Source organism: Microcebus murinus, chromosome 7 (assembly GCF_040939455.1).
Source record: "Microcebus murinus isolate Inina chromosome 7, M.murinus_Inina_mat1.0, whole genome shotgun sequence".
In the NCBI taxonomy this organism is placed as follows: domain Eukaryota; kingdom Metazoa; phylum Chordata; class Mammalia; order Primates; family Cheirogaleidae; genus Microcebus; species Microcebus murinus.
Window position 1 is genome coordinate 98813333 of NC_134110.1, and position 13852 is coordinate 98827184.

Below are 13852 nucleotides of genomic sequence, written 5' to 3' on the forward strand. Positions count from 1 at the left end.
TTTTACATTACGTGAATCTGTTTCTGGTCGGCTTGTCTCTCTTACTAGACTAGAATCAGGCTCTTCTGGTAATACAACATAGTAGAATTCGATACCGAGTCTCACTACCTTCTGTGAGCCAGTGATTCTCAAAGTAGGCTGCAGGCTGGAATCAGCAGAAGCTTTAGGAAAAGACTGAGGCCTGGTCTGACCCCCTGAGATTCTGATTTAATTGGTTTGGCCTGCAGTCAGGGAGGTTGAATTTGAAAATCTCTTGAGATGATGTTAATTTTGCCCATTTAATAGATAAATGTATTGATATCAAAGAGCTACCTAAGAAGTCAGTTCTTTATTTAGATATTGATTTTATCAAATGTTTGTTGAGCATCTATTATATGCCAGACGTTGTGTACTGTCACCAAAGATAAACAAAGGCACATGCATTCCCTGTCCTGAAAGAGCTTGTGGTTGTATAGGAGGGAGACATGTAGACAAATCATTTTAATGGTGTGTTCAATGCAATAATAATAGAAAGTATAAAAACTGTCCTTCTGGCAGAGGCAGAGCGATGGATTCTGTGTGGAGGAGCATGGGATAAAAATACCAAAGGCTGTCATGTATGGAGCACTTCCAAGGGAGCAGGAAGGCCTCCAGACAGTGCTGATGTTTGACTGAGGCCTCTGGGGAGCAGAGAACCCATGGAGGAAGGTGGGTGGTGGACAGAGTGGCCAAAGTGTTTCTGGGTTGTGTTTGGGGGAGATGGGGGTGAGAGGGTTGGGAGCTGAGAAGGGTCACTTCTGTTTTTCTTGTAAAATCAGAGTGGAGTCAAGGCCTGAGAGGGAAAGGTGGGGGAGGGTGCCAGGGGCCTTGGAGGCAGCTGGGGTGGGCCTGAGAAGACAGTGAGCCCCATGCCCCCACTGTGAGGGCCCTGCTGAAGGTAGGCCTCATGAATTGGCTTCCACCTCCAGCCATGTGACGCATGCTCAGACACTCCCGTGTAGAGAGAGAAGAGACTGTAGGATTTGTTCAAAGCTGGGCTTTCAGCGGCAGGAGTGAAGGCAACAAGAGACTAGAGGCAGGAGTGAAGCAGGGAGTGCAGGTGGGGTCCTGGCTAAAGAGTTCCATGGAGGTGAGGAGGGAGGAAATGAAATCTGAAGAGATCTGTTAGGCTTGGGAATAAGGGAGGGAGAAACTAGGAGAAAGGAGAAGGCATCAGAGGGAATTTCAAAGACAAGGTAGGTCAAGGTGACCAGTGTGCAAGGCGTGGCCGTGGTGGGGTAGGGCCACTGAGGGGGCTGCTGAAGGTCACCTGAGGTGGGAAGGATCCCCATGTGGATCCTGAAGCCCTGGGTGGGAGGACGGGAAGGAAGGCCGTGAGCATCTGTCCACACAATTCATGAGATACCCCACCAGCGGGCCCACCGTAGGGGCAGGGAATGGATCTAGTGGACGTGGATTTGAACAAATAACTCAGGATAGAAAGGAGAGGGAGATACAAGAGAACACAAGGGACATGCCGCTGAAATGCAAAGCAGAGCAGTGGTGAAACAGGAAGATCCACTAAGCTTGGAAAATACTGAGGAAACAGGGGCAGAGGTTCCTAGTGGTTAAAGGAAGGCTCACACATCCTTCTGGAAGCCTGGAGATGGATGTTTTTGTTGTTGTTTAGAGAGAAACTTTGCTGAGGCAACAGCTGAACTGTAGCAGTAGCAGCTCAAGGCCAAGCAAAATCTTGGCAGATCTCTTATCGAGTTTGTGATTGCAGGTAGGGTTTACAGATAAGTGTGATTAGCAATGCACTGCTTCTGAGAACTTCCTGTCACAATTAATTGTTCTGGATCAGTGAGTGGGTGCTAACCTTTAAAGATCATTATTAAAAAGCATTTTTCTGTCAGCTCAATCTCGGTGCCTTGAGGCAAAGCCCCATTCGCGACATTAATGAAGGTTCAGCTCAGCTTGGAAGGTGCGACGCCCCTCCCCCGGGCCCAGAGGCTTCCTCTGTCCCATTATTGAGCAATGTGGCCCGGCTCTTTATCCGAAGGCACGAGGACAACACCCTGTGTCAAGAGGGGCACTATCTGACCCGAGATAGAGTGGAACTTCAGAAGGCGCTGGTTTCCCAGAATTTCCCCGGCGGAGGGGGCTGCGCGCGGGCTGGGCACGTGCAGGCTGGAGCCTGCTCCTCCGGGGAAGTCGGCCGTGCCCAGACGAGATGCGCCCCCTACTCGGAGACAGGCAGAGCCACCCAAAGACGTTCAGGGGCGGAAGCTGCGCCCACAGATCCAGGCGGGGCGTCGCGCTGGACGGGAAGGAGCCCCCAGCAGCCTGCGTCCTGCTCGCTGCCGCCGCGTCCACACTCGCTACGGGGGAGCAGCGGCTCCCGGCCTTTCTCCCCCAGCTCTTCCTTCTGGGCCGTCTCACGGGGGCCTTTGCCGAACCGTGGGCCCCGAGACCACCTCGGGGCTCCGGGGCTCCGCGCCCGCCCGCGTGAGCGCGTCCCTCCCGCGCTGTGTAGAGCAGGCCCGCACACCCTCTCCCGCGCTCGCATTGTTGGCCCTGGTTGAAAGCATGAACAATCTCTCCCAGGCACTCCCTGTTTTCACTTCCCTCTGGCCACAGGGCCCCTCCTCTGTCTGACCCGTGGGGGTCAACATCCTTTCTAGCTGATCCACCCCACTTCCTCCCTCAGGCCGGGCCGAAGGCTGTTTTTTAACTTCAGGGGTTCCTGGAGGAGTGTTTCCTCTGCCCCTCCATTATCGCATCTCACATACTGGATTCAGGGGCTTGGGCTATTGGAGATTTGGAAGCAGAAAGATCGGTGTGAGTCCAAACCGTGGGAAGGAACATTATGGAGGAGGAGGGACCTGAAAAATCCACTGGTGGAGGTGGGCAAAGGGCCACCAAAAGTAGAGAAAGAGACAGGAGCTCTTGGTGCTCTGGGCGCAGCGGAGGCAGCAGCCCCGGCGCCTCCCCCAGGTTTCTGAGGGCTCAGGAGAGAGTTAAGGCAAGTAGCATACTTGGGCAGGGCGTGGGCTGCACAAGCAGACAGACCTGGTCCCCCGACTTCTCAGAACGTCTGTTTTCCATATGTAAACTGTAGGTAATAATAACTACCTACAGAGTCACTGCAAGGATTGGAAATATTTGCATAGCGCCTGAGTGATGATGCTAGGAGATCTTTGCATCTGTGTTCCTCCGGCTGGCATTTCCCTGGGGCAGGGGCAGTTTAGGGGGAGAGGGAAGGCAGGCTTCTGCCCCACCAGGCTGGCTGTCTACCTGATGCAGCCTGAGCCTACTGAGTAAGGAGTTCACTGAGGGTCTTAATTCACTGCAACATACACACAAAACGGTTTTGTTTTTTTCTAAGTGCAGTTTTAACTATGTTCTCTTAAATCTCCCTGTCCTGCCCTTTAATGATCTCTGGGGAATGTTTTATTACTTTCAAGTTACTTTTAGTTGTTAAAATCTAACTCCATTTATTTATTTTGAAAACTAAGAATGCAAAAAGTCAATCCTCTGTAAAGCCTCAATCTTGTTTTAAATCTTATCCTTCACTTCCCCTCCCTGAAGGCTTACTCTGGGACCCTATCTACTGGTCACAGAGGAGGAGGAGGGACTCCCCTCTCTCTTACAGGTAGGCCCCTGCCCTGTGTGTGTGTGTGTGTGTGTGTGTGTGTGCACGCACACGCTGAGAGGGTGGAAGGGTGGACGAAGGCGAGGGAGAGCGACTAATGTCATTTACCTGGGGGCCGCTGCTGTAGTTTTCTCTGGTGTTTCTCTGCAGATCATTTCCTGGATTGAAATCCCCCATGTGGCAGGATGCGCTGCTCTCATGGGCCACACTTGAATGCGTTAGGGGGTGCCACATGGCCCAGTGTGGGAGACTGCTGTGGCTTTCCTCTTCCCCATACACCTCTCCTCCCTGCTCACCTCCAAGGCAGTAAACCCACAGCCTCTGTGCCGGAGCCCTCACCTGGAAGGCAGTTTTCTTTGTGGTGCAGCAGCAAGATGGTTAGGGCTTGGCCACTTTCCATGGTGTGTACTTGACACCCCTTTGGGGAGAGTGCCCCTGCTGCCCTGGCCCTGCCAGTCCCCTGAATTCTCCTTCCCTCATTTAGGTAGGATCATCAAGTCTGATTCTTAGATATCAAACCAGAGACCAGAGTTCAATTATCCTTTATTGCATCACTGCAACCTCTGTCTTCCTTTTAAAAATGTGTTTAACTTAAAATTACTTATTATGTAATATGTGAGACATTCAAAATTATACAATATAACAGCATATATCAGGTATCAGATACTTGTTCACCACCATTCATCATGAGAAACAAAATATCTGCTACAGTTAAATGCTTTGGACATCTTTATATAATACTATGCCTGGACTGCGTTTGTCATGATTTTTGCACATGAAAGAAACTCAGCTCTGACTGGCCTAATAAAAAGAGGGGAAGTATTGGCTACGTAACTAAGCCATGGAAGAGGCAGATGGACATTTTCCTCTCTTCTCATCTGAGCTTCTGTTGGCACGTTGGCTTCATTTCTTTAGGCTGTGGATCTCCACAAGACAGGATTCATTGTGACAGCTCTTTCTAGCTCATCACCAGACAGGATATGTGTCAGCTCCAGCCAGAAAAATTCGAGGAAAGTCATATGTCTATTCTTCAACCAATTATTGTGCCTCAGGGGACTGGGTATCATATTAGGCTGAGCCTGGGTTTTCAGGGGTAGATATTTTATATCCAGAAATATTTGAGAGAGGATGCTCAGTACTATATTAATACCCACCATACAGATCCACTCTGTCCTTTAAAATGCTTCATTGTATTCCATTTCAGGATTGTGCCATTCCTTATTTGTCCAATCTCTATTAATGGATACTAAAATTGTCTCCAGTTTTTTCCTATTATGAACAATGTTTCTAATAAAATTCTTTTATTTTCATGAGCATGTGTAAATATTTTTTATAAGATAAATTTCTAGAGGTGTAATTGCTATCAAATGGTATGCATGTTTAAAAATTTGATAGCTATTGTCAAATTGCCTTTTAATTACACTTCTACCAGTAGCATATGAAAATGTTTGCTTTCCCACACTCCCATCAACATCAATGGGTGGGTTAACTTGTACTGCATAAAAAAACTATCCTAAAATTTAGGGGCTTAAACGAACCATTTATTTGCCTACCATTCCATGGGTCAGCAATTTAGTCAGGGCTCAGTTGGGATGGCTCATCTGTATTGAGCATGGTGCTCCAGTTTTACAGTAAGCTGGAGATCAATGTCCTCCCTAACATGTCTGACAGTTGACTGATAGATGGAGATAACTGGGATATTTGGGATTTAGCAGCTAGTATTCCCAAGAATTGCAAAATAACAAGTCTCATTGCATGAGTACTTTTGAAGCCTGTGTTCGAGTAACATTTGCTAATTTTCCATTAGCCAAAGCAAACCACTTGGTCAAGACCTAATCAAAGGAGTGGAAAAATAAACTACACCTCTTCATGAGAGAAACTGCAAAATGTTGTGATCATTTTTGCAATCTCATAGCCAGATTATATCATCCTGTTAATCTTGGTCAATATGATTGGTTAAAAATGAAATTTCCTTCTCTTAAATTTTACTATTATGATTGATTATTTTTATATTTGTGTTCATTATTTTTGTTTATTATGTAACTTGACTGTCCATATTTTTGTATAGGGTGGTGGAAAATAATCAATTATGTCACAACACTTAACATGTAATCTATTCTTTTCCCACTGAATTGAAATACCATTTTTGTCATATATTAGTTCTCTCATATAAATACTTGGATTTGATTTATTCTGGGTTCTATATTTTTTCTATACTTTATTTCTATTTGTTAATTCCTGCCAATATCTTCAGTCTGTCTTTTTAATTTTTTAAGACATGGAGTCTTGCTAAGTTGCCCAACCTTGAACTTATGGGCTCAAGTGATCCTCCTACATCCTCCTCCTAATTAGTTGGGTTTACAGGTATACACCACTGTGCCTAGCTAATATCTTCAGTCTTGATAACTTTATAGTATGTTTCAGAATATGGTAAGGCAAACTATTCATTATTCTTTTTTTTCTTTTTTTGAAACAAAGTCTGGCAATTTTCTCCAGGCTTGTCTCAAACTCCTGAGCTTAAGAGATCCTCAGACCTCAGCCTCTGGAGTAGCTGGAATTACACACATAAGCCATCGTTCCTGGTTAGTATTATATTTACTATTCTTATTTTAAAATTTCTTTTCTATTAATTAACATTCATTCTTCTATTTAAAGTTAAAAATCATATTTGTTCAGTTTAAACAGAATTGGAGTCCAAGTTGGCATCATAGCACATTTGTATGTTACTTTTGGAAAGGTTTATATTTTGATGATGCATTCCCATCTAATATTCCCCAAACTGATCTAAAGATTCAATGCAATCACTATCAGAATTCCATTTGCCTTTTTTGCATAAATGAAAAACTTGTTATAAAATTCTTATGAAAATACAAGAGTCCCCAAAATAGCCAACACAATCTTGGAAAAAGAATGTTGGAGCATTTACATTTCCTGAGTTCAAAACTTAATACAAAGTTACAGTCTGGTATTTACAATTTAACAATAAAAGGACAAATAACGCAGTTTAAAAATGGGCAAAGGGTTTGAATAGACTATTTTTTTGTACTGTCTTTGTATGGTTTTGGGATTAGGGTAATACTAGTTTCATAAAATAAATTCAGAAGACTTTCCTCTTCTGTTTTTTGGAGAGATTGTGTAGAATTGGTGTTACTTCCTTTTGGATTGTTTTAGAGAATTTTCCTGTGAAACCATCTGTGTCTGGAGATTTCCTTTCTGTGAGGTTTTCAAATTATAAATTCAATGTCTACAACAGTTATAGGATTATTCAAAATAGTCTGTTTCATTTTGTATGGTAGTTTGTGTTTTTCAAGGAAATGGTCTATTTCATCTAAGTTCACAAATATATTAATATCTTTATGGAATTGTTCATAGTATTTGCTTATTATCCTTTTGATATCTTCAGAGTTTGTAGTGATATTCCCTATTTCATTCCTGATATAGTAATTTGTATTTGCTCTCTCTTTTTCATTTGTCAATCTTGCTAGAAGTTTGTAAATTTTATTGATCTTTTCAATAAAAGTTTTTGCTTCATTGATTTTCTTGATTGTTTTTCTTTTATCAATTTTATTGATTTCTTGTTTTCCCTTATAGTTAAGATGTCATTTTTCTCTAACTGGTTTAAATAGTTTTTCTTTGTATTAGTTCTTAGTTTAATTATGTTGTGTCTTGGCCTGAGTTTCTTTGAGATTGTCTTGTTTGGGGTTTGCTCAGCTTCTTGAATCTGTAGATTTATGTCTTTTGTAGGAAGTTTTCAGTTACTAATGTTTCCATTGATTTTTCAGCTTTGTCTCACTCTTCTCCTTCTGAGACTCTGACTACATGAACATTGCTCATCATTTATAATCCCTTAGGCCCCTAAGACTGGAGACTGTTTATTTTATTATTATTATTTTTAGTCTATTTTCTCTCTGTTGTTTAGATTGGGTAATTTCTATTGTACTATTTTCTAGTTCACTGATATTTTTCTTCTTTCTTCTCTGTTCTGCTGATGAATCCATCCACTTGGCTTTTTGTTGTTATTACTGTATTTTTTCAGTTCAAAATTCCCCTTTGGTTCTTCTTTTTATCTTCTATTTCTTTTCTGCAACCTTTGACTTATTTTCTGAGGGTTTATGTAATTTCATTTGTTTCAAGCATGTTTGTATATATTCATTAAAATATTTTTATCATGACTCTTTTAGAATCTTGGTCAGATACTCTTAACATGTCTGTCCTCTTGGTGTTGACTTCTATCGATTGTCTTTATTTATTCAGATTGAAATCTTACTAGTTCTTGGTGTGAGAAAAGATTTTCAATTGAAATCTGGACATTTTCATGTTATATGAGACTCTGGATTTTATTTAAACCTTCTGTTTCAGCTAGCTATTATGGATAGGGCTCTGGTGGGATAAAAGAGGGTGCCCCCATCAGTAGTGCCAGGTAAAGGTATAAGACCTAATTAGTCTTCCTTTATAGCAATTCTTGGTATCTGGTGAGCAATTTCCTCCAACCTGTTCTTTTTCAAAATTATTTGGTTTAGTTTGCCCTCTCCATATTCCATTTGAATTTTAGGATTGGTTTGTTAAATTCAAAAAAATACTTGTGATTAAATTTTTTCAACTTTATTGAGACATTAATTCATATAATACAAATGCACTCACTTTAAGTTTACAGTTTCGTGAGTTGGCAAGCATATATTATATATCCACATTACTATCACCTCTCAATGTATGTATTACCCCAAAAGATTCTTTATGCTCCTTTTCCTATGCTCAGGCAACCATTGATATGGCTTTATGTCATGTAGATTAGATTTAGGTTTTTACTAGAATTTTATACATATGTAATAATATTAAATTTACTCTTTTATGTCTGGCTTCTTTACTTAATATAATGCTCTTGAGATTCAACCATGTTAATGACTATATCAGTTGTTCTTTTCATTTTATTGCTGAGCAGTATTGTTTATCTATTCATCAGCTGATGGTCATTGGGGCTTCACTATTATAAAGAAACCTGTTATAAACATTTATGAAAAAATAATTATGTGGATATATGCTTTTGTCTCTCTTAGATAAATACTAATAGTGATGTTGTATGAATTGCATGGTAAGTATATGTTTAACACTCTAAGAAGCTGCCAAACTGTTCTCTAAAGTGTTTGTACCATTGTACATTCCCATCACTAATGAACAACAGTTACAGTTGCTTTAAGTCCTTGTCAACAATTGGTATGGTGTTTTAAAATTTTAGCCTTTTTAGTGGGTGTGTAGTGATAACATATTATGATATAATTTGTATTTCTCTGATGACTAAAGATGAACATTTTTCTTATGTGTATTTGCCATCCATGGAGCTTTTTTGTTTTATATGTCTATTTAAATCTCTCACTCCTTTTAAGTGGTTTATATGTTTTCTTATTATTATTGAGTTGAGAGTATTTTTTGCATATTCTGGACACAAGTCTTTTATTATTAATAGATATTTGTATTGTAAATATTTTCTCCCAGTTTGTGGCTTGTCCTTTTCTTTTTCTTTTTTTTTTTTTCTGAAATAAGGTCTCGCTCTGTCAACCAGGTTGGAGTGCAGTGGCACAATCATAGATCACTGTAACCTTGGACTCCTACCTAGGCTCAAGTGATCCTCCCACTTCAGCTTCCTATGCGAGCCATTGTGCCTGGCCCCATTTTATTTCTTAATGATATCTTTCAGAGAACATAAATTTTAAGTTTTGATAATGTTCTATGTATTAACTTTTTTATAGTTTGGATTTTTGTGCCCTAAGACATCTTTGCTTAAGCAAAGCTTACAAACATTTTTTTCTCTCTTTTCTTCTAGAAATTTAATAAATTTAACTTTTACATTTGGTCTGTAGTCTAAATTGAGTTAATTTTTGTGTATTGATCGAGGTTAACTGTTTTTACATACGGTTGTTCAGTCTTTCCAACACTATTTGTTGACAGAACTCTCTTTTCCCCATTTAATTATATTGGCATGTTTGTCAAAAAATCAATTGATGATATATGTGTGGATCTGGATTTTACATTTTGTTCAAGTATAAGTTGTCTCGAACCAATAACCCACTGTCTTAAATACTACAGAATTATAATAAGTTTTGTTCTTCTTTATCAAAACTTATATTGGCTACTCTAGGTCTTTTGCTTTTTCCATATAAATTGTATCATCAGTTGCTCAATTTCTTCAAGAAAGCTTATGGAGATTAACAATTAGATTGAATTAGGTCTATAACCAATTTGGGAGAATTGACAACTTTAACAATATTGAGCCTTCTGATCCATGATCATCTCTCTCCATTTATTTAGGTCTCCTTTGATTTCTTTTATTAGTATTTTGTATTTTTCAATATTTAAATCTTGCACATACTTTGTTAGATTTATCCCCAAATATTTCATGTTTTCTTATTTATTTATTTTCAGAATATTATAGGGGTACAAATGTTTAGGTTATATATATTGCCTTTGCCCTGCCTGAGTCAGAGGTACAAACATGTCCTTCCTCCAGACAGTGGGCACCGCACCCATTAGGTGGGAAAAAAATACACATCCCCTCCTCCCTCTCCCACCTGCCTGACACCTGATGAATGTTACTACCATGTGTGCACATAAGTGTTGATCAGTTAATACTAATTTGATGGGGAGTACATGTAGTGAATATTTCATGTTTTCTTATGCTACTGAAAATGGCATTATATTTTAAGTTTCAACTTCTGGCCTGGTGCAATGGCTCACGCCTGTAATCTTAGCACTCTGGGGGGCCCACACATGAGGATTTCTTGAGTTTGCTCAGGAGTTTGAGACCAGCCTGAACAAAAGTGAGGCCCTATCTCTATGAAAAATAGAAAAATTAGCTGGGTGTCATGGTACTTGCCTGTAGTCCCAGCTACTTGGGAGGCTGAGGCAGGAGGATCACTCGAGCCCAGGAGTTTGAGGTTTGAGTGAACTATGATGGCGCCATTGCACTCTACCCCAGGTGACAGAGTGAGACTCTGTCTCAAAAAAAAAAAGTGAAAAAACCACCAAAAAACTTTTTAAATTTCAACTTCTAATTGTTTCTTGCTAGTATATAGAAATACAATTTTTTTTTTTTTTTTTAACAGGATCTCATTCTGTCTCCCAGGCTGTAGTGCAGTGGTGTGATCATAGGTCACTGCAACCTCCAGCTCCAGGGTTCAGGTGATCTTCCTTCCTCAGCCTCCCCAGTAGCCAGGACTATAGGTGAGTGCTACCACACCCAGCCAATTTTTAAAATGTTTTGTAGAGATGGAGTCTCACCAGGGTTAAGTGAGCTTCCTGCCTTGGCCTTCTAAAATCCTGGGATTACAGGCATGAGTCACAGTGCCAGGCCAGCACAATTGCTTTTTAAAAATCAGCTTGTGAATTTGCTAGCTCCCTTATTAGTTCTAGTAGCTTTTTTTGGTAGATTATTTGAGATTTTCTTTGCAGACAATTATGTCATGTGTGAATAAAGACAGCTTATATACATCTTTTCAAATTTGTGTGCTCTTTGTTTCTTTTGCTTGTCTTATGGCACTGGTCAGGGCTTTCTGTACAGCGTTGAAAAGGAGAAACACTCGAGTCTTCCTTCTTTTTCTTTGGGACGTGACAGATTGACAAGTCACCTCCTAAGAGGGTAGATGTACACTTTTAGTTTCTAGAATCTGCCTTCCTTACACTCACCTTTAGAGGCAATCAGACCACCTTAGTTGAGAAGGGGGAAGAATGAGTTTTGTTGGCTTGGGGGTCAAAAAGGTAAGTGACTCAACATTTGTGGTGGCACTTCTGAAATGGGACCCCAGGGATTAGGAGTCCCTGATGGGTAGACTCCAAACATGTCTTTGGGGCAGCTGGGCTTGGAGAAGAATGGACACTTGTTTAATGGTGAGGATGGGCCCTCAGGCTATAACATGATAAATATACTGAGAAACTCTTTGAAGCATGTGTGACTTTGAGGAAATAGAGGCATACAAGGGTGGCATCTAACTTCAAAAGTCCCTGCCAACCTCTGCTAGGAGTTGGGATAAGTCAGCCTTTGCTTTGGACAGAGGGAGGACAGCTTTCCATGTCAGTCCTGGGTAGCAGAGACATGACAATGCCAGTAGAAGTGGTTTAAGAGACACCAGGGCTCTTGGAGTCTTGCATCCACTTGGGAGTGAATGTTAGAGGAATCTGGTTTTGGACTGCATAAGACCCTGAAGTTCTTGGATGACCTATAAGAGGGTAAGAGAGAGCCTCTAGGAGGAAAAAAAATACTTCCTGCTAATCACACATTTGGGGATTCAAATCAGTTTTAATTTAATTGTGGAAAACAATAAATGAAAAGTACTTTAACTTCAAGTGTTGGTATTGATTACTATGAATTGAGGTCAGATTATAGAGACTCTTGAAAATCAGGCTGAAGTGTTTGAACTCTAACTCTATGGACAAAGCAGAGCCATTAAATGTTTTGAAAAAGAAACAGTGGACATGCAAAGCACACCACGAGCAACTGTATACTAATGTTGTACTGTTCTCACAGGTAAAGGAGATAAAATGTGTGCAGAAGCATGGAGGTTGGGGCAGGTAAACCTATACTGGGATGACAAAGCAATTGGTCTGCTTGGAGCGCAGTAGGACCTAAAGCACTGGGACTAGAACTTGAACAATGCTTCTTCAAAAGAACTTTCCTACAGTGAGTTAAAAACAATTCAGAGATTTGAACATATTTCCACATATTTTCTTATCAGACTAAAATCAATTTTGGTGGGTATTTCTTGAAGTTATTAAGGGAATAGACTTATTGTTCCAAGAGAGGGTGGCAGCGCCATTTACCAGGGAGAACCTATTTAAGAACCCACAGTCTTGGGCTCTTTCCAAGGCATTGTAAAATTACTTTACAGTGTCTGATTTACTTTAAAGCTTCTTGTTATTGCAGTTTAAAAACAAAATTCATCCTGTACACATCCTATTTAAAACAATTTTCTCCTCTGTTAAGCAGAGATAAAGAATGCAAGAATGTGCACTTTATAGCATTGGTTGCACCTTGATATTAGGTAAAAATGGGCCCCGATGCTTTTATTAATAATTATCAGGTTGATGGCCGAAGAGGGACCAAATCAAATATACATGTGAAAACCTAATTTTGTTATGTCTTAAATAATTTTTTTTTTTTTTTGAGACAGTCTCGCTTTGTTGCCCAGGCTAGAGTGAGTGCCGTGGCGTCAGCCTCACTCACAGCAACCTCAAACTCCTGGGCTCAAGTGATCCTACTGCCTCAGCCTCCTGAGTAGCTGGGACTACAGACATGCGCCACCATGCCCGGCTAATTTTTTGTATATATATATATATATATTTTTTTTTTTTTCAGTTGGTCAATTAATTTCTTTCTATTTTTAGTAGAGACAGGGTCTTGCTCAGGCTGGTTTCGAACTCCTGACCTCCAGCAATCCACCCACCTTGGATTACAGCTAGGATTATAGGCGTGAGCCACCACGCCCGGCCTTAAATAATTTAATGAAGGTAGCAGTTCTAACAAATATAAATGGAAGAAAAATCCATTTCTTTTGTCCTCCTCCTCTTCCACTTCCTCCTCCTCCTTGTCCATTTTCTTCATCTTCTCATTCTCCTTCTTTAGAGGGGAGGCATGTGCACATGTTATGGATAGCATCGTGATCCCACTTCAGCATTTAGATGCCGTTTCTTTTCAGCAGCCAGCAGCACACTCCCCGGCTGTGCGGGGCGCTGGAGGCACCTGCCCGCCTGGCACAGTGTCACCTGCGGGCGAGCAGAGTCTCCCTGCCCAGCGGCCCAGGCTGATTGGAACCCTCTTGTGCATTCTTTTCCTTTGCCAACTTGTAGCAGATTCCCCTCTTTCCGAAGGTAAAGGAAGCATACACTGACCCAGGCCCGCACGAGTGCCGTCCGCCTGCCCCCATGTTGCGGGAAGGAGGAGGCAGAGGGCTCTCACGTCTCCCTCTTTGATAGGCCCTGCCTGCGGCTGCATCCTCAGTTTCCAAGACTGCCTGTGGAACAGGAGTCAGCTTTCCCTGCACGTGGCCTCTGAAAGAAACAAGCTTTGTGTACACTCACTCTGGAGACTGAGCTAGTTGACAATGGTTGGCATCGACAAAAACCGTCAAAAACCTAAGGCAGTAATGTCTTACTAGGACTCTCAGGGAGTTTTAACAGTGATAGGCCCTGACGACGGCCCACTGAAGTGTAATGAGAACTGCGTTTGCTGGCTTTTGCAGTCATTCCCTGTCG